Here is a 6,080-nt window from a genome sequence, read left to right on the forward strand (position 1 = left end):
GTGCCATGGGACAGAGAAGAGTGGGGCTTCCCCCTGTGGTTTTGCCAAAACAGTGAGAAGGAAAGGCAGGGAGGGATGCAGTGACCACTGGCTGCCTCTTCACTTCAGACCCACTTGGTGCCCTTCAAACCATTGTTCTGCAGCCCAGAACAACCACTTTGTTGAATTCTCTTCCTTTTCTAGATACGTAACCTAAGATTTGAATGAATTGGTTTTTCCCCACCATGAGAACAAAGTCTTGCAGATCCATCAGGGAAATCCACAAAAAAAAAGCAATGATTTTTTTTTTGGGGGGGGAGGGTGGGGATGATTTGAGACCACACTGACTTGCAACATTGGGTTAGAGAGGTCAGAGTTCTTGGGGACATTCACACCTTCCCCTCATGCACCCATCAGCCTGAGCATCACATCTGCCTCGCATACCAGTGTTAAGCATTTGCAGATCAAATTAAATCAGGCAATCAGCACAGGGCCAGCAGCAAGCCCACATGTCCCGGTGTAGAGTGGCCTCATCTCCCTGGATCTCTTCCTTCATGCCCAGCCTTGCCTCCGCTCATGGGGCCTGGGAAAGGTCAAGCTCCTCTCTGCAGGCTGGGAGCAGAGCAATGCTGAAACATGCTGGACCACTCTAAGGTGGCTTCGAGGAGCACCTAGGTCGGGCAGGGAGTTGACTGGCCATGATCCAGATCCAAAAAGCGGCAGGATGGACTCTGCTCACTAGCCTCTCATGCTGGTGACTGTGAAACGCTGCTGGGGGCGTACCAGGGGCTCCCAGTGTTGCAAGAGGTGGGCCTTGGGTTGGGGACACTGTTGCTTGGGGCCGTGACAGACCTCCCTGTGCTCTGTCACTGGTGTCTGATCTCTTGTACCTCGTGGCTGTACAGATAAAGTCTGTTCTGGTGGCAGCATCTCATTTCTGCTCCATGATTTCTTTGTGCTGCTGGTGGCAGCTGGATGGTGCTGAGGGGAAAAGAGCTGTCCGGTGAAATGAACAGGGCTAATGCCTTTATTAAATGTTCAGCTCTTTATTAAAAAGATCAGCTGGGCAGGGGGCTCGACGCAGAGCTCGCCCCTGCAGTCGTAGCTTTCCCAGGCGGCCGAAAGGAAGGAGGCGTGCAGAGTCTGTCACTGAAGTCCAGAGCAGCAGCTGTCCCTTCTTCTTTCCTTGTAGCACACCGGTGGCCAGAGGGTGAGGAGGCGTGGCATGCAGAGTCTGTTGCTGAAGTCCAGAGCAACAGCTGTCCTCGCTCCTTCCATGGTGGCAGCACCAGGGCTCTCTGTCTCTGTTGCCCTGCTTCTCAGAGCCTAATACAGTCTTCTTTCTTAGGTGACAGCGGCGGGTAAAAGTCAATCAGGGGATGTGTTTCCCTCTTCCTCAGCTAGGGCATTCGTCTAGACTCCTCTACTGTGTTCAGTTTTTGATTTATAGTCCTTTTTATCTCCTAAAAATGCTCCCATGATCCTATGGGGTTTTTATTTGCATGTTAGTCCCAGAATGGCAGCGTGGAGGGGTGGGAGGCCAGTTATCTCCAGGTAGTTTAGAGAAAACAAACAGAGCAATTAGCTAATTAGCATTTCAATATCGGTACTTAGCTAGAGTTAGTAGTTTTTTTTAGTGTTGCCATGGGAACTAGGAAGGCCCTGCCCGCGTCTCTCAGGAACACGTGGAAACTGTTCATTACAAATCCCTCCTCTATTTCTTTGATCGGGCTTAAGCCCGCATCAACTTACAGTCTTTGGCTTTTGAGGGCTAACTTCTTTTGGCTTTTGTATGCTTTTACTCATGTCTGATGGTAATTCTCGTGGCCTTTAGAAACCAAGTAAGACTTAATAATATTCTAATTAAATTTTTTTTTCAGTTAACTCCTTTGGCTAAAGGACACTTAGTCTTATTAAACAATTACCAAGTACTTAAACCTTTACTATGGTACTTTAACTCAGAAACAGTTATTAACACCTTACTGTATATCAGCCTCTAGCAAGTCTTCTTTAAAGTTAATTTTAAGTCCTCTGGTTTCTTCATTACTGTCCATGCACAAGAGGAGGCGGGTAACACTGTTGGGTCTGGTCTGGCGTCTGGGGGTGGCACTGGTCCTTTAACTCTGGTGACGTGGGTCCAGCCTTTTTCTTGGGTCCGCACCGCAGTGTGTGTAGTGAGTAGTACCTGGAAAGGTCCTTCGAATTTGGGGGTTAATGGAGTGGTAGTGTTCCAGGACTTTATCAACACCCAATCCCCAGGACTGATGTTGTGGGCATTGGCGTCCAGAGGGGAAGTTTGGGAGAGATACCCCTTCTTTCGGAGGCCTTCTAGGGATTTTCCTATGACCTCTAAATATTTCTGAGTTGCTGCCTCCCCTTCCAGGTAAGCTGCTGTACTGAAAGGGGTGATTAAAAAAAAAGGGAGTCTAAACATTATTTCATAGGGAGAGACCCCTATGTCAGACTGAGGTCTGGTTCTGATGCGCAAGAGAGCGAGAGGTAAACACCTGAGCCAATTCATCTTTGTTTCTTCAATTAATTTAGTTAACACATTTTTAAGAGTTCTATTCATCCTTTTCACTCTTCTAGAGCTTTGAGGATGCCATGGGGTGTGCAATCTCCACCTTACCCCCAGGGCTTTTGTTACTTGATGTAAAGTTTGAGCGACAAAATGTGGACCTTGGTCCAAGTCAATGTCATTGACTAGCCCATATCGTGGTATGATGTTTTCTAAGATTATTCTTGCAACTTCCTGCGCAGTTTCCTTTTTGGTTGGGAAAGCCTCCACCCAGTGAGTGAGGTGATCCACGATCACTAGTAAATGTTTGTACTTTAATTTTCCCTTGCAGGGTCAACTTTTGGGCTTCTTTTATCAGGATAGCTGCTGCTGCTGCGATTACTTGCAGGCAAGTTGGCCATCCTCTGGCTACTGGGTCTAGTAGTTTTGAGAGGTAGGCTATTGGCTTTTTTTATCTTTCCCACTTAAATACATTCTATGGGCTTCTTTGAGCAACTCATTCATGTTCTTTTCTTGCCAGTCCTCTATCTTTTCTAGTTTTTGTCTAATATCGGGCCAGGATTTGGTGACAAACTAGACCTTTAAGAGGACTTGACCCTCTGGGCTATCTGGGTCTATATTTGAATACAACTGGAAATTTCGTTTTAGTCGGTTAAGCCAAATTGCCGGGGTCTCATCCTTCTCCTGAGTACCATCAAAGGCCAATTTCGTGTTGCTTCCCCTAGGGATACTCTTTCATCCCTCTTATCATGAGGGCCCTATAGTCTCTCATGTTTTGCCTACCTTCTTGTTGGCTGGGACTCCAGTTGGGGTCTACTAAGGGCATCCCCTGGTTCCCTGGGGGCCCCAGTCCACCCTCTCTTTCCCATATCTTCACCCCTGCCACTCGGATCATCTGGACCTCTCTCGGAGAGAACAATGCTTAGAATAGCTCAGGTCTCCCCAGGTACAAATACTCAGCCCTAGAAATTGGTCCAACTGGCTAGATATTCCAACAGGGTCTTCCACTAAATTTCTTAGCTCTTTCCCAAATCCCTGGACTTTGGAAGCTGCCAAAGGTGCATCCACAAACCTAACTCCCCCAGCTGCTCTACCCATAGGAACCCCTCTAAGGGGAAAGAGACCCTCCACCCTTGGTGCTTTGGATTGGGTGCTACAATACGGCCCTTTTTCTAAGACACCAGGCAGGGAAATAGTAGTGGAGACAGACACTGGAGGCCAGGGGGCATGCCAGGTGGCGAACCAACCCTGGGCAAGGGTGGCCTCAGCTCCCAAGTGGGAGGAGGCAAGGAAACTCCAGCTGGAGAAGGGGAAGAGGGAGCTGGGGAGATGGTTGAGGAAACTAAGGAAGGGACGATGAAACAGAGGTGGGAAAACGGGGGAAAGGAATCAGGGACTCAATAGGAGGGGCTGAAGGACCAACTGGGGAAACTGGAGCAGAAGGGGGCAGGCAATCGAGGGCGTCCCATTCCTTTATTTTTCTTGTCTCCCCCTCTCTATTCTCTTTGTCTTCCTCTCTATTTCTTTATAATTTGCATATTCTCAGTCTCATTATTTATAGAATTCTCCAGCCAGCAAGCTGCATAAGATAGTTGTTCTATATCAAGGTCCTCTCGGGTTTTTTAGGTGCTGGTTTAACTGATTACACATCCACTGATCTTGGGTTCCATACCACGGCCACTCTCCCTGTAATTCTAACTTCGGCCATACTTCTATACTGTAATGTATCATCTTACTCTTGTCGAGACCCTTCATGGTCTCCCGAGAATCCCATTAGTCTAACAGTTGCCCCAAGGGGCTGTTAGGGGGAATTCTCTTTGCTTTGGAAGGATTTGCTCCTTTACTATAACCTCTTCCCATTTTCAGGCCTCAAAACCAAAAAAAAAATATATATACCTTAAATGGTGCTTCTATCTAAAATGGAATATACTGACAGGCAGCTAAAGCTCATCAGGCCTCTCCCAACTTAGTCTTTTGAATCACTTGACTAAACTTAATCTCTTTTAACTAAATTCCCACTCTTGGTCCTACCCTCTTGGCACTTTACATTGTCTCTTGGCCAGGACAATCACTAGTCACACTTCCATCTATTGTCTTCTGTTCTTTTTCTCCTTGGCCTAAGTTTTGAACTTCTTGATGGACTTTCTAGGCTTGGACCCCTGCTAAGTCCCGCCCAAACTCTTACTTGGCCTTTTGCCTAACCTTCTTACTAGGCTTGGGAAGCTTGGTCTCCCTGCCGAGGTAAGGTCGAACGTCCTGCCGAGCCTTACACTCGAACTCCGGCCAAGCCCCCTTGCCTGACACTCCTACTAGGTTTGGGAAGCTTGGTCTCCCTGCCGAGGTAAGGTCGAACGTCCTGCCGAGCCTTACACTCGAACTCCGGCCAAGCCCCCTTGCCTGACTCTCCTGCTAGGCTTACCTTGCTTGCCTTCCTGCCTTTCTGCTTACTTGGGTTCATGCCTGCTCTGACAGAGACATCCTGCCCTGCCTTCCAGAGACATTCCCCTACCTGCTATGCCGGGGACCTCCGTCCATGCCTGCCATGGACATCCTACCTGCCCTGTTATCCTGTCCTGCCTGGTGGGGACATACCTTCTGCCTGGTGGGGACATACCTTCTGCCTGGCGGGGACACGCCCCCTGCCCGGTGGGGACGTGCCCTCTGCCTGCCGGGGACATGCCACTCCTGCCTGCTAGGACATCCTGCCCTACCTGCCAGGGACATCCCACCTGCCATCCTATCCCATCCTGCCTGCCAGGGACATGCCCTCTAGGACCTCCACATCCCACCTGCCCTGCTGGGGGCATTCCCCTTGCCCTGATTGCCAGGGACTTACTTTGCCCCTAGGGGACCTCCACACGCTCGGAGGAGGGCCTGCTTTACTTCTAAGGAGATGCCTTAGTCGCTCCTGCATTCCACTCGCTTCCCCCCGTTCCCGGCCAGCCCCTTCGCAGGAGTCTGGAAACACGGTACTAGCGGGTCCCTCTCACTTCGGGGGTCCGAGCTGACGGCCCCCGTCTCACTCACTTACTCATTCGCTCGTCTCCCGGTTTTTCTTACCAATCCGACGCTCCTCTGTGTTGCTCGTCTCACACTGATCCTAGGGTCCGAAGGTAGCCAGTGACTCCCAAGGGTCCCTCGAAGCAGGTGGTCGAGCTGTCCAGCTGTCCGGGGGTCCTCTTTGGGCGTGGCTATCCCGGACGAGCCGGCAATTGAAATGAACAGGGCTAATGCCTTTATTAAATGTTCAGCTCTTTATTAAAAAGATCAGCTGGGCAGGGGGCTCGACGCAGAGCTCGCCCCCGCAGTCGTAGCTTTTCCCAGGTGGCCGAAAGGAAGGAGGCATGCAGAGTCTGTCACTGAAGTCCAGAGCAGCAGCTGTCCCTTCTTCTTTCCTTGTAGCACACCGGTGGCCAGAGGGTGAGGAGGCGTGGCATGCAGAGTCTGTTGCTGAAGTCCAGAATAACAGTTGTCCCCGCTTCTTCCGTGGTGGCAGCACCAGGGCTCTCTCTCTGCCTTTCTCTCTCCCTGCTTCTCACAGCCTAACCTAGTCTATTCTTTCTTAGGTGATGGCGACGGGTAA

The sequence above is a fragment of the Vidua macroura genome, chromosome 7 (assembly GCF_024509145.1).
Source record: "Vidua macroura isolate BioBank_ID:100142 chromosome 7, ASM2450914v1, whole genome shotgun sequence".
NCBI lineage: Eukaryota > Metazoa > Chordata > Aves > Passeriformes > Viduidae > Vidua > Vidua macroura.